This window comes from Pteropus vampyrus, unplaced genomic scaffold (genome assembly GCF_000151845.1).
Source record: "Pteropus vampyrus isolate Shadow unplaced genomic scaffold, Pvam_2.0 Scaffold123, whole genome shotgun sequence".
Taxonomy (NCBI): domain Eukaryota; kingdom Metazoa; phylum Chordata; class Mammalia; order Chiroptera; family Pteropodidae; genus Pteropus; species Pteropus vampyrus.
The window spans coordinates 5,362,393-5,382,710 of NW_011888904.1; the positions used below are offsets into that span (position 1 = coordinate 5,362,393).

Consider the following 20,318-nt stretch of genomic DNA (forward strand, 5'->3'; position numbering starts at 1 on the left):
ATTTTTCCAATATCAACAATGATATGTTCTGAGGGTAAACTATACAAGTCCATTTAACAGCAATAATTTAGTAAATATTTATTGAGAAACTTACATGGGCCTGGCTCTGTTCTAGGAGATAGAGATGTCTAAGTGCATAAAATAGGCAAATATTTTTGTTCTCATGGAACTTACGTTCTATTGGGGGGTGGGGGATATGCACACACTAAAAAAGCAAGACACATAAGTAAATATGTAGTATGGTATCTGGCAATAAGTGCTCTGGAGAAAAACAAATCCGGAAGAGGGATATGGAGTATGTCAGTAGGATTGCAATTTTAACAAGGGGGGTTTTCACTGCAGTGGCTAAAGAATGGGCCAGGAGCTGTGAACACAGACAAAAAGAACAATGCTTTGTGGCTGGTGAAGGGATTATTTTTAGTGGTTTGATATTTCTTTCCCTGCTTCATTCTCTCTCCTAAAAGCCACGGTTTCATTCCAGATTTGTTGAGATAAAAACATAGAGATGAGGTGAGAATGAGTGAAGAAGGCACAATGGCTAAGCCTGAAGTGAAAGAAAGATGAGAGGGAAATATAAGGCGATGGCTACTAGTTTCCCTTCCTGAGATGGCTGTTTACGTCAGAGTAAATCATATGACATGGAACTTAGAATTTTTTCTCTTATAATGTACTTTTATATGTTAACATCTTTTCCTTCTTTCAGAGTATACGTTACTCAAAGGTGGGAAAAATAAAGAAGGTTCTAGTGGGCTGGACTGAGAACCTCAAAATGTCTTGAAGATGTTACCTTATATGTTGCTTCTGCAGTCTTCTGTTCCTTGAAGCAATCACAGAACACAAAATTAAGAGGAAGAGATATAGACACTCCCATCTCTCCATGATTAAATTAAAATGTTGAATGAAAAATAATGTGTTATTCTTACTAGATTGTCAAGAGTTTTTTGTCTCTAAGACTGGTTTACTGATCTAATAATGCCTATGGTTGTCATTGTAAAAGTTGATTTATTGAATTGAACAATTTTATATTGCTCAATTTTTGAGGGAAAGTGTGAAAGATGTTTTCCAAAAATTAAGAGAGAATAAACTATATAAGACCTTTCCTATTGATTTTTTTACTCTAAGCAGTCCATGTTACTTCCGCAAAGCTAGTTTCCTTTCATTGCAGATATGCTCGACTGAGCAACTAGACACTAATTGTAAAAATCAGAGGGGGAGAAATTGCTTTAGTAGATTCAATGTTAGGAAAGAATGTTTCCTTCATGATGAGCCACTAAACTGCAGGTTCTGAGGACTGCTGCTTGTTGGGGATCCCTGGACAAATCTGATAGCCCACAAAGACAAGCCAGGCTTAAGGCCATGCTACAGGGTAGAACTGTCAGAAGAGTTTTAAAAGTGAGTCATGCAGTGTTGATTTTAACTCAGTGTTGTGTTTAGGTATGGAAAAAAAAAAACATTCATCATTATTTCACCGATAAAACTGCTCAGTGCTCAGCTTGGGTACAGCCTTGTGAGGCTCATGGAAAACTTACCTTTCATTTTAGTCTGTATTGGTGAATGCTGCTTAGAGAGAAGTATTCAGAGAATAAACAAAGATTTTAAGAACAAAATTGATAAATATGTCTGAAAGCTAAATGTAACTAACAGCTCATGGCTGCCTAGAGATGGGACTCAGTATTCCCCGTATAGCGTGGTAATTCTTTATCTGGAGGGTCAGGAATTTTGAGCTGGAATGGGTCCCTACGCTTTCAGGTAAGACCAGGGAAGCTCTGTTCCTGGGAACAAAGGGAAATTTGCATCAAAAAAAGTTTTTCATATTAGATCAGAAATTATGGTGATGAAAGAGGAAGCAAGAAATTAGTCGTTTTCTAGAAATTTTTTTAAATCAGTAGGGCAACTTAGAGAATGGACAAGTTGACAACTTAGAGGCCATTCTCTAATGAATAGACAAGTTGGTTCATGTCTGATAAAAAAGTGTATTTGTGAGGCTTGTGACGGTATCTCTGGAATGGCCTCAGAAGTCTTAAAAACTTAACCTTAAGAGAGTCTAAAATCTAAGAAGGAATGGAGAGAAGAACTGACATCTAACTAACTAGAGAGCTTCCTTCTTTGCCTACTGCCTTCCCTACTAATTATGAAGTGTTTATCTCCCAGCTTTGGCTTTGTGATACAGTGGTTGGTACTATGCAAACTGTTAACTCCCTTTTGCCAGCTAGTTCCTACAGGGAAATAGAAATGAAAAACTTGAAGGAGGAAAAGGGGCTTGCTCCTTCTTTTTTGTTTACTCATCCCATCAGGGCTACCCTAGTATTAATGAGTACTTCATTTTGAACACAGCAATTGATTCCAGCAGCAGCAGGTGGCTCCAGGTTCCATGTCCTTTTTAAAATTCCCTCATCAAATCTCTCCAAACTGCCAACACTAGCCAGCTGGTGCCCCTCTTCATAAGTCTGAGTCTCAGCTCTGCGGGCAGCCTTCCCTGGACTCCCGAGGTACTGGTGTCAGCTAGTAGTGTCCCTTCTTAGAAGTCTATGTTGTTTCTTTTCTTCTAAGCTTCTAAGTTCTTAGTACCTTAGGGCAGTAGATGCTTCTTGCAGTTACCATTTCTGTGATTCCTCACTGTTTACTTTTAGCCATTTTACTTCTTTTATCTTATTCATTGATTCTTTATATTAAATCTCTGTTAAAATCACTAATGAGGGTGACTATGCAGGAATGTGTACAACAGGGGCCAGTGCTACCCTGATTTTTCCATAGAGGTGTAGAGCCTGAACCTTTCTTATCTATTCTACATTGAGATAAAATAATGTGAATCCACAAATCTTGCTATGGTGCAGTTGATAATCAGCTACCCATGCTAAAGGAGAGAAACATTGGATTTTGCAAAGGGGTTATTATTTAACTTGTTCAGTACTTCTGGAACCTGCCAAATCTCCAATAGTCAGCATTTTCTCCCATAAAATTCTTTTTATAATTCTTTTATTCACCACCCCCACAACTGTAAATGTCAACTGTGGTATTCTGGTTTACATGTATGTCTCAGAATTCCATTTGTCCTTGAGCCCTATGGGTACTTTTCCTCCTATTTCAAGGGGTGGGTGAACTGGAGTAGGGGAGCAGGGATGGACATGAGTTCCCTAAGTGGTTAGGGTACAGTGTCATTAAGAAGACATGGCACAGGATGTCCAGAACACAGATTAAAGATACCTAATCCACAGAGTGTATATCAGGAAATTCTTCCTACAGGAGGTACATCTGATTTGAATCTTGGAGGGTGGCCTGAGTTAATAAGATGAAAAAAGAGGGGACAGGATGGTAGAACTAGATAAGATATACCTAAATATCCTGGTAAAAAGAGCAAATTTGTAACATTTTGGCAAATTATTACATAGCAAGTGAGAAGGATAAAATTAAGTTGACTTTTCTGCCATATCTATTTTCCAAGCCCAGAAAGACTCATTGGGAACTGAATATTATCTGTATACAGAGGTACTCCTAAGTAAGCATCAGGATATATAGAATTTTAATTGACTTTCTTCCAAGTATGTAATTTATATTATCCGGTTTACTAAATGTTTTGAATAGAAATATCTTATTTTCCCAATTAGACTAAGTAGAGACTGTACTAAATATTATTTTGTTATCTACCTGCAATCACTTTACATAGTGACATATAAACATCTAATAAATGCAGAGGAAATGAATAAAGAAATAATGAAACTTTTAAAACTCTTGTATGTGTTGTGAAAATGGCCCATTGAGACCATTATTCTAACCTGAAAAAGAACATATTTTTTCCTTTTACGGTATTGTTCTCAAAAAGGTAAAAAATACTACTTCATCTAAAATTCCCAAGATTTCCCTATAATACCTTATTAACAAACTGAACATATACTCAGGTAATGATTGGATCAGGAATGATTTTTCCAAATATAACTGGAAGACAGCTGTCATAGAGGGATTTGATCTGTAGTAAAATGACTTAGTTAATATTTGCCATTTTGGGGATATTCAGCTTTCAGGCATGCTTCTTAGTTATATGCTCATATTAATTTGGAGACCTCATACATGAGGGCAGTGGTCACCTCCTCCTGTAGAAACTAAAGGAGACATGGCCTCTCTCTCTCTCCATTGCAATAAAATCAGATAGTAAAGCTATGACATAGGCTTGGCCAACAGGTATTACCTTAAAGGACTATGAATCTTGAGCAAGTGATAGCATAATACAGGGACTGTTAGAGTTGTGTGATCTTTGCTGGTTACCTTCTGTGTAGCCCTCCAGAGCTCACTTGGTACCTGTCAAGTTTTTAAGCCTGGTGCTTTAGTCTTCCAGTATCATTCCAATAAATTCTCCTTTGCTTTCAGATTATCTGTATCACTTTCTGTTGTCTGCAAATGCCCAGATGATATAAATAGTATTGTTAAAGATGTAAGAAAATTACTCTTTAACCTTATTCAAAACTGATTGCTTTAAAGAAGTACGAATACTATAATGTGGGATTCTGACCCACAAAAAAAGCATTTCTATCTTTAATATCAGCCATCTGTAAACAAGTTTCCCACTGGACACAAAGGTTTTTGACAGGTATTGTGAATGTCTGCAAGTGACACACAGATTTTTGGATGGACATTTCAGGGTTTCCCTAGCGAATGTGATGAGCTGTACAGATGGTGCCCTGATAGCCACTCAGCAGAGTCTTTTAACCATAACGATAAACAGCTAATTACATTTAATGCCTCGAAAAGAGTCCAGTAGCATTCATCTGACCAGAAATTCATCCCTGGGTAGACCCAGAAGTGAGAAAAGACTTCCAGCATAGCCATCTGGATGTTCTTTTTTCTCTTGTTCTTGCCGCTGAAGAGAGTTTAGTGATGCCCATGAATCCTTTTGGAGTACATATTCTGCTTCTGGAAGCTGCTTAAAGAGTAAGCTTTGTTGAATTAAAAAAAAAAAAATTGGCTTTTGTCCCATCAAAGGCAAGAGTCAAGTTGGAAGAAAACCCTTGTTTATATGGAGAGGACAGGAGAGAAAGCTTAGAAAACCTGTACCAGACATTTGTGATGGTTCTGAGGTTGGACATACAAACTATAACTATGCCAAAACAAAGTTGGAACAAAATGGCTCACCTGATTAATTCAAAGAAATGTATATTGCTTCTCCTATTTTTCCCCCATAAACACAATTTCTCTCCATATAGTATGTATGCAGGAAATTAGCATTGTGGTAAAACTTTGATCAATTTATAGACTCTTAATTTAGAATTCATGACAATTCTGATAGACACTGGCATGGAACACACATTTTTCAAAATATGTTATTTACTTTCATATACAAGTGACAGGCCTGTCCACCTGACATGTATAATTAATGCCAAGTACTTCCTCAATGGGAGACAACTGAACATAATGCAGAGATTTTCAACCTTGCAACTATGTCTTGGTGCCCTTGTTTAGAGTCCGGAATCTAGACAATTGAGTCATTATAGGCAGCAGGTGGCCAAGGGGTAAAATACAATAAAATTATAATTTCCTTCCTCTGGAATTGGCCTCAAAACATCATGGAGGGCCTCAAAAGCCTAGGAGGACATGTTTGTGTGGTTGAATGCCACACTTTTGGTTATATACCTGACTCAGGCTGAGCCAATTAGATTTTATTTCCTGGAAATGCGAATTTTGGAGAGTGGCCAAGAGACTTTGAGTTTTGAAACTGGGTCACATTAATGACAATAATATAGAAGGAAAGGTCTTGTATATTTTTGTGTGTACTTAGAGTATAGTTTTTTAAAAAGTATATTTCCAAGTTCCGGTCAAGATAGCAGGCTGGGTAAAAGCAGGTTGTGCTTCCTTCCATGATCGCATCACGATTACAACCAAATTATAAAACAAACAACTTGGAGAACCGCCTGAAGTCTAGCTGATCATAACATATACATCTGAAGATACAAAGAAAAAGCCACACCAAGACCAGTAGAGGGATGGAGATGCGAAGTGGGCTGGCCCTGCACCTGCAAGTGGCGGTTGAGCACCAGGAAGGATACTGCGGCTGCAGAGGCCTCCTCTGAAGGAACCAGGGGCCCTAGCATCACACAGGGGCTCCCCAGCCCAGAATTCCAGTCCTGGGAAGAGAAGTTCCCACAAAATTTGACTACAAAAATCAGTGGGGATACTGGCCATCTAGATGAGATGGAAGGAACCTAACAATCCAAGCATCCCTCTTAAATGGCCCGTGAAGACTCACTCACTTGCAGACACTCACCTTGGGCTCCGGTGGAGGGTCAGCAGCTTGGGAGATGCAAGAGACATATGTGGAAAGACTGAATCATGTGGCATTGGAGCAAGGGCTGGAGGGACAGCGCCAGTGCTCCTTTGTCGAAACCCCCTCTGGGGCAAACTACAGGGTGCCATCTTGCCTATGTTGAACCCACCCCACACATGGCCAGTTCTCACTGGCTCAGTGAGATCAGCCCGTCCTACACTGCATGTAGCTGAGACCTCGCCCCACATAACCCACAAATTGCCTGCAGCCAGCCCATTGCCAGGCAGCCAGATCCACCCTGCACCTTCCCTGGGCCACGTATTGATGGGCAGGCGCAGCCCTCAGCTCGCTGCTGCCCGCCCGCAGCCTGAATATTACGGGGGAGACTTTCAGTGGTGGGCCACTGATGCCAGCCTGAATTACAGTGTCTCTTGGGTGGATTGCTGGGGTCTGCGGGCCCATAGTGGATGGTGGCTGGCCTTGCTGTAATATGTGACTTTTGTGGGAGCCTATGGGCTCAGCAATGGGCAGAAAAAATTGGCTCACTCCACCCCGTATCTCCCTCAGACCCCACAACAGCCGACTCACAAATTTCCTGTGGTGGGCCCATTGTTGGGCAGCCAGCCCCACCCTGTGCTTTCCCTGGGCCGGGAATTCAGCAGCAAATAGCAGTCCTCAGCTCGTGTGGCCCGTGCATCCCGTGAGAGACTTTCACCGGTGGGCCATAAGCCAAGTCCCAAGCTATAGTATTTTATGAACAGATCTTGGGTGTCTGTGGACCTGAGGCAGGCAGCAGCTGGTCTTGCTGTGATGTGAGACTTTTATAGGAGGCGCAGATTCAGCACTGGAACAAAACCTGATTCTGCATTGGCTGGGTGAAATCTTCATGCTTTACCCCAGTGACTCCCTAGGTCCCCACCCCACCTAACTCTTATACCAACCAAAGGCTCTTACAGCTGCAGAGATTTATAGGCAACTGGCAGGCAGTCTCAGGCCTTGAGGTACACTGGTCTTTCTGCTGAGCCGCTGCAGGCCGGAGATTGGGGGTAACCATAACCAATCTTGGCTTGCTCTTGGTCTCTCCCACTTGCCTCTGGATCCAGCACAGGTAGCAATCACTTGAGGATTGCTTTGTAGCTCCTACCAGTAATCTGAACAATCAAAGGCAGCGACTGATCTTGACCTACATGGGAGCCCCTCCTAAGAGGCCCCAGAACCAACATACCTGGAAGCCGGCATCAGACCACAACAAAGCACCATCTGACTAGCCCCAAAAGGGGCACACCCAAAGGGTGGTCTCAACAGGTATACAAGCCTGCCAGAGCTAATCCTATTTCATGGGGTCAGCCCCCAAACAGCAGCTCATACCCTGTGGGTGTGGCCAAGCCCCATAGCCAGTCAGCCTGAGAGTCAATTCCATCCAATGACATGCTAACAGCAATCAAGATTTAGCTACAATAGGAGAACAAACACAACCACACAAAGAACATGCCCAGAGCCCCTGGCACAAATGATCAGGGAGACTGTGCCACTGGGCCACACAGGATACCTACCACATAAAGCCACCTGGCCAAGGCTGGGTGATATAATAAATCTTCCTAATATACAGAAATGAAAACAAAGAAGCAACTAAAATAAGAAAGCAAAGAAACATGCCACAAATGAAACAATAGGAGAAAATTCCAGGAAAAAAACTAAACAAAATGGAGGCAAGCAACTTACCAGAGTCAGAGTTCAAAACATTGGTCATCAGGATGCTCAATACACTTAAGGGGAGAATAGATGGTCTTGGTGAGGACTTCAAAAGAGAGACAGTAAGCATAAAAACGGACAAAGAAACCATGAAAAAGAACCAGTCAGAAATTAAGAATACAATAATTGAAATGAAGAATACACTAGAAGGAATCAACAGTAGATTAGATGAAACAGAGGACTGAATCAGTGAGTTGAATGACAAGGTAGCAGGAAACACCCAATTGGAACAGCAAAAAGAAAAAAGAATCAAAAAACTGAGGAAAGTTTAGGCGACCTCTGGGACAACATCAAATGTACCAACATCTGCATCATAAGGGTATCAGAAGGAGAAGAGAAAGTGTAAGGGATTGAGAACCTATTTGAAGAAATAGTGACAGGAAACTTTCCTTACCTGGAGAAGGAAAAAGACATACAAGTCCAGGAAGTGCAAAGAGTCCCAAACTGACCCACGCCAGGACACATCATCATTAAAATAACAAAGGTTAAAGACAAAGACAGAATCTTAAAAGCAGCAAAAGAAAGGCAGCTAGTTACTTACAGAGGTAATCCCATGAGAATGCCAGCTGATTTTTCAACAGAAACTTTGTAGGCCAGAAGGGAGTGGCACAAAATATTCAAAGTGATGAAAAACAAGAACGTAGAACTAAGACTACTCTATCCAGCAAGACTATCAATTAAAACTGAAGGTAAGATAAGAGCTTCCCAGAGAAGAAAAATCCAAAGGAATTCATCACCAACGAGCCAGAATTACAAGAAATGTTAAGGGGAATTCTGTAAAAAGAAGAACGTAAAAAACCAGAAATACAAGTAATAAAATGGCAATAATTGTGTACCCATCAATAATCACATTAAATGTAAATGGATTAATGCTCCACTTGAAAGACATAAGGTAGCTAAATGGACAAGAAAACAAGACCCATATATGCTGTCTACAACTGACCCACTTTAGATCAAATGACACACACAGTCTGCATATAAAAAGACAGAAACAAGTGTTTCATGTAAATGAAAACTAAAAAAAAAAGCTGAAGTAGCAAAACTTACATCAGAGAAAATAGACTTTAAAACAAAGGCTATAATAAGAAAGAAGGGCATTACATAATGACAAAGATCAATACAATAAGAGGACTAGTAACTATATATACACCCAACATAGACGTACCTACAAATATGAAGCATTTATTGACTAACGTAAGGGAGATATCAATAGTAATACACTCAGAGTAGGAAACTTTAACACCCCATTGACACCAATGGACAAATCTTCCAGACAGAAAATCAACAAGGAAACAGCAGTCCTAAATGACACACTAGATCAGATGGATTTAATTGATATTTTCAGAGCATTTCACCCCAGAACAGCAGAATATACCTTCTATCTTTTGACCCAGCAATTGCACTTCTGGATATTTATCCAAAGAAAACTAAAACACTAGTTCGTGAAGATCTATGCACCCCTATGTTCACGGCAGCACTATTCACAACAGCCAAGATATGGAAGCAACCTAAGTGCCCGTCGAAAGTACATATATACAATGGAGTATTACTCAGCCATAAAAACATAAAATCTTATCATTTGCACCAACATGGATGGACCTAGAGGGTATTATACTGAAAGAAATGTCAGACAAAGATAAATACCCTATGACTTCACTTGTAAGCGGTATAGAAGGAACAAAAGAAACAAACAAACTAAACAAAAACAGACTCATAGACACGGAGAACAAACTGCCAGAGGGGAGAAGGATTTGGGAGCTAGGTGTCTGACCTGTGCCGGCACTTCCAAGGCGCTGGGCTCTCTGGGGGCTGGCAAGGCCCATGTGCTGACGGCACAGGTGGTCAGGCCCATTCTTTAACACCAGCTCTTAACGCCGTTCAAAGCTCTTCATTCCACTTCTCAGAGCAAACCGTGTTACTCAATATTAGTAGCTTCATAAATAATCGATGATAAATGAGATTTAGGTTAGTGAAGCCTTCACGGTCATCAATATTGTTATGATTCTTATGACTACAATCATCATCTTGCAGTTTGGTAGAGTCCTCACCGTGAAGGAGGAGCTTGTCTGGCAAGCGAAATTCCATCTCCACGCCTCTGCGCTTCTCGCGAGGGTTGGGGGCTGAGAGCTCGCGAGGCCTGGCAAGTCGGGGATAGAGGTGGCTAAGGCAGGGAAGGATCCGTCAGGCAGGGCAGGGAGAGGTCACTCGGGATCCCAGAAACCTTCCTGGCAATCTCTCTTTCAGTTAAATCTCAACTCTTTTCTTCCAGAACCGATGAAGGCAGGGCCCAGAAGCCTGAGGTGAGTCCGCTCAGCATCTGGCCCCGGTGCCACCGTCACACAGACCCGTCATGGAACATGCCCCCTTTCTCCAGAGCACATTGGGCGGGACTTCTGTAGAGAAATCCCTCCCCTTGCTTATAGTTCCTTCTCCAGAGGTTTCCGAGCTTCGCTAGGTTATGTCGGCTGTGATGAATAAATATGTCTCTATCCTCTAAGAAGGTAGATAGAGTTAGCACTTGAATAAAGCTGGGGTAGGGTGCAGACCACCTGCACAGTGGAAGATCTGCATATAATTTAAGTCCGCCTTCTGCCTACACAGATTCATCACTATCAAACCTTGAATAAGGCATGTTTGAACTGCCAGGGTCAGTTGAACTTCGTGGTTTAATTGAACTGTGATCAGTGGTACTGAGCAAGTCAACTGAAAAAAAGAAAAACCAAAACCCCATATATGAATAGACCCTTGTAGTTCAAACCCATGTTGTTGAATTATGGCAAATATTCCACAGAGTGTAGGAAGTATTGTGAATTGGAAAGCGAGGACAGACACCAGCTTGGGAACATCAAGGAAAACATCCAGGGGAAACTTTCTGGATAATAGGAAGGAAAGAGGCAAGAAAGGGTGGGGGTTCACTTATTGGTTTTGGTTTTGTTGTTGTTTTGGAGTTTTTATGACAAAATGCTCTCATCTGATGACTTCTCATCCCCCTGTGGTGGTCCAGCCCATATGCTCACTGAGTGAGGAATGTGAAGAAATTGTAGGGAAGTGAAATAATTTTTAGTACATAGTACAAGAGAATTGACTAAGAAAACAATCATAGAGGCTCCACCAAGAGGGAGCTTTGTTTATTTCTTTCACTGGTATGTCCCAAGTGCTTAGAAGAGTGCCTGGTACATATTAAACATGGAAGAAACTAATTTCTTTTTTTTTTTTTTTTTTAAGCAATGTTGGAACTTGTTTTGGTTGGGGACGAGAATACCAGGGCCTTATCCCACATGGGAGAAGGAAAATTACTCAAATACAGCCCCCTCTAGCCTGCTTGTTTCATCTGAAGAGTGAAAAGAAAAGAAAAAAAGCTCGTAAACACTTGTGGGCATCACAGCCCAGGGTCACAGGCCCAGGGAAAGGACTGACTTAATCATGTTCTCTCCCCCACCTTACTTACCTCTGCATCAACAGAGCTTCAGTATAGTAACAGGTGATAATAGCTGAAAGAAGGGTGAGGCATAGGCTCTAATTAAGGAGATTTAGGGAAACCTAAAAACACCACAGGAGAGAAAAAAATACTAAAAGAAAATGAAGCCTCTGACATATACAACAGTAGATATTAAACACGGTACGCACCTCACCAGAAAACATAAAACTTCATGCTAAAGATTTATTTACTCCAGTTCCTGTTACATAATACATTGTGTCTGGCTTTTAGGCAAAAATTACAAGGCATGCTAAAGACAAGAAAAAGTAGTCTGAGTAGACAAATGCAAGCATCAGATCCACACTTAGATTTGACACAGATTTTGGAATTATCATACATGGAATCCAAACTAAACACGATTAATAAGTTAAGGGCTATAATGGAAAAAGGAAACAACACACAAGATAAGGCATGTAAACAGAGAGGGAAACTAAGAATCAAAAGGTAATGTTAAAAACAAAAAAATGCTGTAACAGAAACAAAGAATGCCTGGATTGGCTCATCTGTACAGTGTATATTGGCAAGGAAAGACTAAGTGAAATTGACTATATGTAATAGAAACTTTATAAACTGAAATGTGAAGAGGAAAATAATTAAAAAAAAATTAAAAACCCAGAATATCCAAGAACTATGAAACAGTTTCAAAATTTGTTACATACATGTAGTTGGAATAACAAAAGGTGAAGAAAGTGAGAACAGAATGGAGAAAATATGTGAAGTAATAATGGCCAAGAATTTTTTTAAATTAATGACATTACCCATAGATTATGGTGGCTCAGAGAACACCAAGCAGGATAAATACTAACAAAGTCTATACCTGGACATATAGTCAGACTCTAAGAAACTAGAAGATAAAATCTGGAAAGTAAAATTTAGAGGAAAATGAGAGGAAAAACAAACATAAGAATTATGGGCATCTGATCATAAACCATGCAAGCAAGCAGAGAGTGGAGTGAAATATTTAGTGTTGAAAGACAAAAGGAACACCAACATAAAATTTTATATCTGGTGAAATTATCCTTCCAAGTGAAGGAGAAATAAAAACTCTCAGAGAAATGAAAACTGAGGGAATTAATTAGCAGCATGACTAAGTGGCAATAAATGTTAAAAGAAGCTCTTTAGGCGGAAGGAGAATGATACCTTGAATCTACATAGGGAAGAAAGAAAAGGAATAAATGAAGATAAAATAAAACTTTTATTTTTCTTATTCTTAATTTACCTAATGATAATAATAACGACAATGTATTGGGGTATGATGGTATGTGGATAAGTGAAATGAACGACAGCAGTGTTACAGAGAAAGGAGGGAGGAATTGGGAGCTCTGTTAAAAGGTACCTGCATTAACTCTGAAGTGGCATAGTGTTACATGAAATGTCTAGATTAATTGTACGTGTATATTAAAAACGGTATGGCAACTATTAAAGTATTTGTTAAAGAAGAATAATTGATATGCTAAGAGAAGAGACTGTTTAAAACCATAAAAGGCAGAAATAAAAGAGGGAAAGAAAAAATAGATATAATGAAAAGTAAATAGTTACAGGCATGGTAGATATTAATCCAAATATGTGAAAAAAATCAGTAAATGTAAATGGGCTAAATTAACCAATTAAGTCAGAGACTGTCAGAGTGGATAAAAAAGAAGAACCAATTATATGTTGTCTACAGAATACCTAATGTAAATATAAAGATACAGATAGATTAAAATGGAGGGGACAGAAAAAAATACACCATGCTGACACCAAAAGAAAACAGGAGTAACTATATCAGACAAAGCACACTTCAGAACAAGGAAATTTACCAGGGATAAAGAGAGGCATTACATAATAACAAAGGGGTCAAAATAAGTGAGGTACAAATTGGTAGCATGGCGAGGAGAAATAGACGAATTCACTGTTATTGGAAACTTCACTGCTCTATCAGTAAGGGGCAGATCCAGCAGGCAGAAAATCAGGGTACAGTTGGCCTAAACAGCACCATCAGTAAATTTGACCTAATTAACATTTATAGAATACTTCAACAACAGGATTCACATTCTTCTCAAGCTCACATGGAACATTCATCAAGGCAGACCACATTCTGGGCTACAAAACACACTGTAACAAATTTATAGAAGAATAGATGTCATACAAAGTATGTTTTCAGGCTATAATGGAATTAAACTAGAAATCAGTTACAGATAGGTAGCTGGAAAATCAAAAAATGTTTTAGAGACTAAACAACATGCTACAAACACATTGGTCAAGGAAGAAGTCTCAAAACAAAAAAGAATTTTAACCTAAAAGAAAATGAAAATATAACTTAAAATTTGTGAGATATAGCTAAAGCAGTATTTGAAAAGAAAATCGATAGCATTAATGCATTTATTTGACAAGAAAAATTTAAAATCTCTGAGGGATTCTGGTTTACTTAATCTGATTCATGTCTGTTTCCAAAATACTAAGAAACATGGATTCCTTTTTTTGTTAGCTCAGTGACAGGAGGAGGAGCCCCACCCCACACAGGAAGGCAAGGATGGGAGTACATAGGAAGTTTAGCTGGAGCTCAGCCAGTGCAGTAAGGCTCCCTCAGATAAAGAAGGTGGGCTGCATCATCGAATTGCATTGCTGCATCAAGCAGCAGGGTATTGAGTGTGCACATTCTAGACCATAGTTGCAGGCCCACATCAGAGCTGTAACACAGACATTAAAGGTCCTTGAGGGTAGGGTAGGGGACAGCTCAAGGGAAATGAACCCACTACCCTTTCCTCTCCCATCCAGCCAAGCAGATCTGTCCATCCCTCCAGGATCCCTCCAGCCTACCTTCCAACTCCAGCCATTTATCATAACACATATTTACCTTAGCAAATTTTTCTATTTATTCCACCTGTTACCCAGATAGTACCCGAGACCTCTTTCACTGCCTGGTGATCTCCATTTGGACCCCAAATACTCTTTGAAAGCCTGCTGTGCCTATGGATTTATGCCCCCAAATTCTACTCTGTCCTCAACTACAGCTTTCCCTTATACATAATGGGTTTTTACCTGTATGAAACCAGGAATATACTCCGTAGCAGCCCCAACCCTACATCTCCTCCAAAGAATCCATGTTCACCAGAAAGCATGAGAGAGCAGAGTGGCCATTACCAACAAGCAGAAAGCATGACAGGGAGATGAAGACATGGCAAACCCATGGGCCCATGGCAAATAACTTGAAAATCTTTATTAATCCTTTTTCTCCCAACGTCCTTTTTAGGCTGTTCAGCACCTTCCACATTTGCTGTTTCCTCTTCTGCCAAATCCTTTCTCTCCCCAAAACATTTTATTTACAGAGCAATTGTGCTAGCCCACAACCTGTAGTACCAAAGTCATTTTGATTTTTTTAGGCAGTGAGTTTCTCTATAGCATTAATTATAGTGAGCAGAATCGTAATTATATTTAGCAATACCTTTTGATTCTTTTGAATCACACTTATGGTTACTTCTTCCATGAAAATTTTTTTCCCCCCATCTACTTTATAACTTTTCACCAAATTTTCTATTGGCATTTGATTATTTTTTGAAATAACATAATTTTTGTTGATGGCATATATGTATTTATTTCATCTCCCCATGCCACCTAGTCATTTAATAGTTATAACTCCAACAGCTTCATTTTTTAGATTACAAACTGTTGAAACGAAGCTTTGTGTCATTTCCTTACTTTGTTTGCCTGCATTCCCTCGCTGAGTCTGAAGAATCAGTCTCGGTCCCAGACACCTAATCTTTTCCCTCCTATGCGAGGAAGGTTTACCAGTAATGAAAGTTTCATTCTTTGCCTGTCTTCTCCAGAATCCACAGCTGCACCATTGTCTCCACCCAATAGAAATGTACACTTTAAGGCCACCCCCTCTCCCATACCCTCCCTTAACTGCCAGAGGTGTCCTCGTTTAGAAAAATCCCTCCATATCTTTACATCCTTGATATTTTTATGCCAAGTCTGGCTCTGAGTGTCCCTAGGGCCTCTAGGACTCTCAACTGTAAAAACATCCTTAACGGCTAAGTAAACTAAGCTCCATCCATAAAATTTCCAGGTGAGAAGGGATATAAAAATGGCACATTGACTATATTCTTCAAAAATGGCCTTGTCATAAAAAGGAAAGGCTGAGCAACTGATAAAGATTAAAGGAGACTAAAGACACATGATGACTAAATGCAATATGTGATTCTAGAGTGGCTCTCGTAATGTATGTTTAAAAACAAGTCACAAAGACAATACTTGATAAATTGCCAAAAGTAAGATATGAATAGAAGGTTAGTTAAGTCTTATACTAAATGTTAAACTTATTGAAGGGAATAACTGTACCGTCTATAAGACACTCTGCTTTTTCTTAAGAAATACATAATGATTCAGATGAGGAGCATGGGGGAATGGGTGAAAAAGGTGAAGAATTTAAGAAATACAAGTTGGTAGTTATGAAATAGTCAAGGGGATATAAAGTATAATATATGGACTATAGCTAATAGTATTGTAATAACAATGTTTAGTGCCAGGTGGGTACTAGAATAAGAGGGGGTCACTTTAAATTATCTAAATGTCTAATCACTATGTTGTACACCTGAAACTAATATGAAATATTAAATGTCGACTGTAATTGAAAATTTAAAAAACATATACAATGAAATATTCAAGGAGAAAGTACATTATGAATGAAATATATTCTCAATATTCAGGAACTTTAAAACAGTTGTCTTGGGTTCTGGCCCAGACAAGAAACCTAGGATCCTCTGCACATTCAAAGCATGCTAACATTTACACAGGATTTTACAAAATACAGAAGAGTACCCCATTACCCTCCAAAAAAAATTTTAAAAATTATACACAATATAAAACAAACAAACTCAAGATGTTTACAGCATGGAACCCCTAATTTTTTTTATCTGCTGCCACCAGGTCGTTTGTCTTCTGGGGTTTTGAGGTGTGAATGGGTTTGTCAGCACTTCCTCTGTTCTAGTTACTTACCACTTCACCACCAGATTTCCATTTTCTAGAAAGTGTTGATATCTTTTGTCCTATCCTCTCCCCTTCTTGTCATTCTCAAGCACTTATTTTTAAATCTTTTGTTTTAAACACTTGTTGAAATTTTAGTGCACATAATATACAACTCACCCATTTAAAGTGTATGATGCTTTTTCCTGTATTCACAGACATGTGCCTCATCAAAGTCAATGTTAAAAATTATTTTGATGACTTAATGAGGAATCTTGTAACCATTAGCTGTCAGCACCCTCTACCCTACTCTTGACCCTGAGCAACCACTAATCTAGTTGACTTCTATAGATTTCAATATGTAGACATTTCATATGAATGGGGTCATACATGGTCATTTGTGACTGGCTTTATTTGCTTAGCATAATGTTTTCAGGGTTCATCCGTGTTATAGCAGTATCCATATTTTTTATTGCCAAAGCATATTACAGTGTGTGGATGTACCATATGTCATTTACTTACTCATTCTTCAACTGATGGACGTTTGTGTTATTTCCACCTTTTGACTACTATAAATAATGCTGGTATGAACATTTGTTTATAAGTTATGTGTGGACATATGTTTTCATTTCTCTTGAGTGTACACTTAGAAGTGGAATTGCTGGGTTGTATGGTAACTCTATGTTGAACATTTTAAGGACATGTCAGACTGTTTCTCCAAGTGGCTGCACCATTTTTCATTCCCACCAGCAGTATATGAGGATTCCACTTTCTCCACATCTTCAGTAACACTTATCTGACTTCTTGATTCTAGCCATTTTTGTGTGTGTAGTGCTATCTCATAGTGGTTTTGATTTGCATTTCCCTGGTGGCTAATAATGTTGAGCGTCTTTTCATCTAATCTTTTACTTTTCATGGCGTTTTGGGAAGCAGAGGAGATAAGAGTGTTTAATCTACTGTGTTTAATTCAAAACAAAATAGCTCATTTTAATGTGACACGAAAAATATTTGAAAACGTATGATGATGCTGTCTTTATCAACATGTATAGTTTTCTACTTCTCTACTGTTTGCATGTTAGTATAGCTACTGTGTGATTGAGCAATAGCAATCTTGTGCACTGGATTGCTCTGTATGATTACTTCTTATATGAAGTTGAGGGAAAAATTCACTCAAATGACTTCTTGGGGTCAACTAAATGGTAGAGCACAACTGACTGCCAAAGACTATAAAGCTCAATACATTTTTTTTTTTTTTGTCACCAGTGCTGTTTACATCTGTAGTATATAAGTATGTTCCACAGGTGATAAATAACAGAATTAAAGCTTTAACATGGGCACATAACATTGTCTGAGGCTAGATGTTTCAATGGGCTTTTCCACCTTATTGTAGTGTAAAAAATGTGATATATCACACATGCCAAATGATAATTGTGAAAGTTGGCAGAGGATACATGGGAAGATGTACAAGATAGAACAGTCTACTCTTGTATATGTTTAAACATTTCTGTAATAACAAGCTTGAAAAAAAAGACATTGAGTGTCTCATAAGGAGAGGGAAGGGGCAAAAAAACACCTGGCAAGGGTGCAAGAGCACATCAGTCCCTCAAGACTAGAGTGTGACTATTTCTCAATAAGGCGATTTCCTAACCTTTGAGGTTAGGAAGGAAACCTCTTTCCATAAAACAGGAAGGAAAAAGGAAAAGAAGAATGTTAAAGTGTTTTTTTGAAGAGTTTTGATGAAAACTTCCCATCTCATGGCTTCTAGTTCCTCTGTGAACAGAGGTCCAGCACACCTGTTTAGCAAGTGGAGAGGGCCCCAGTTTGAGGAAAGTGAAGGAAATTTGAAATAGGTTTAAGTAGCATTGGAGAGAGAATGGACTAAGGAAACTGTGGCCTACCTCCACATATGTCAGTAAGCATGGGATAATTACTTATGGAATGAATGAATGATTTCCAGGTAGTCCTGGGGCTGAATTTATCCAGGCACCAGTAGACTCCATTGTGAAATTTAATCCAATAGTGATCAGTTACTTTGAGGAAGGAATTTCTGGAAAAACACAACAGTTGACATTTTTCCAAGTGGGAAGGATTAAAAGAGACTGGAAGGAGCCCATTTGTCATGTGGCTTTCTAAATGTTGGTTACCCTATAGACCATCAAGTATACCTTAGAGAGAGAGGAAGACAGGACTGTGGTGGATTGATAAGGGGTTAGTGGAAAAATGATCTGGAACTGAAAAACTAACAAGGGACCTACCTATAAGCTGGAAAGATAGGGGGATGAAGTGAAATGGTGGAATGTTCCAGATGGCAGAAGCGTTCCTAGTAATAAGCTCTACAGTGTGGTCATAACTACCCTGGAATGGTATTGACAGACCCTAAAATAAGATGACTTAGGAAATGGGAGGCTGGGTTATTGGCTGCTCAATCCACATGGATGTTAGAGCCCTGCCCTGCCTTCTCATCTCTTCAAGATCCCTGCCCTGGGCCCCATCCCACCTTTTGTCCCTCCCAGGGCCTCCACAAAATTGGCTTTTTTTTTTTCTGTAACCCCAAGCTTCAGATATCATAGAGTCAATGACATAACTCTGAACAAGATGATACAAGTGTGTAGTGAGAGGGCTGAAGTAGACATGTTTTGTTTTTGTCTTTGCAGAATTCACATGTCGACAACTAGAAAAACTACCTCTAGTGCTCTCTAGGACATCCAATATATTTTTTTGAGTCCCAGTCTGCACAAGTGGAGTTGCCTTTCCTTCAGACTCCTTTTGTAAGGGCGGGTATGTATGCAATCTTCACACACTAAAAAGCTTTCCATGGAGGTCCATAGTGAACCCGCAAATAGCTGTAATTCTGGAACTTACCTGGTTCATGAACTGCAGGTGTTCTGGGGGAGATTTATTATAACTCCACCAAAGCCATAAATATCAGAGGTGTCACCCACATCCTGATAGGTGAACTGTACACACCGCAGGGGAGATGTCAATTTCCATCAAGCATGGATGGAAGGAAGGCACCTTCCCCAAAGACAGTGATGCCACGCCTGATGACATCTCTGCAAATATTGTTTTACTACTCAAAGAACAGCCCTAAGCCTTTTTGGGATAAGGTATCAGTAAGCTGTGCAGTGCTCTCATCAGCCACAAGCAGGAGGAGTTTGGATCAGATTGAGGAAGCTGGGAGCAAGACAGGAGCACAGGGCAGGAATGATGAGGCATATAATTTTGTTCCACCAGCAAAGTCCTCCTTTCTCTTCTTCATTTCTTCTTACTTTCCCATTCACTTTAAGGCATCTTTTCTTTAATTTCAACTTTACTCTGAGAGGTAGGTGGTTGCCTGGTCAACATCCCTATCACTGACAACCAAGTTACGCTTTTGCTCAACAAAAGAAATATTACCCATCTGTCATTCTGAAGAGAAATACCCAGAGATGGGAACCACTTCTCCAAGGTGACTTTCCAATAGGGAAACTGCAGTGTCAAGTTTAACATGTGCTTCCCCAACACATTAACATGACCCATGAGATAGATTTTTAAGCAGCATCTATACTATTCCTAGACCTTTCTTCAACCAGCCCAGTATCCACTGTAGCAATATCCCCCCAAATACTCCCATTGAGGGTTCGCCCACCTGTGGGATCCTCTGATCACTGACTTCTAAATAATGAGTAAGCCACTGTGTCTTCACTGATATTTTCTGAAAAATATACCTGTCCTTAACCCTCTTCAGATGTAGAAGTCCTGTCTGCCCTATTGCCCTAAAGGATGTAAGCATTCCATGAGGGAGAAGGTGTGGGCTGCCATATATGTTCATTAAGGCTAAGCTAAGAAGCAGAAGACAGAGCCCATCTTCTCAAACTTCATCAGGGAAGAAATGAGCTTTGGGAGGCACAT

General features: G+C 39.6%; 1 protein-coding gene across 1 annotated transcript in view; it reads right to left on the reverse strand.

The window, feature by feature from the left end:
- The window catches only part of LOC105296293 (putative spermatogenesis-associated protein 31D3), a 37,835-nt gene that overhangs the window by 7,299 nt on the left and 10,218 nt on the right, over nucleotides 1-20,318 (reverse strand). The gene's annotated exons all lie outside the window — the stretch shown is intronic.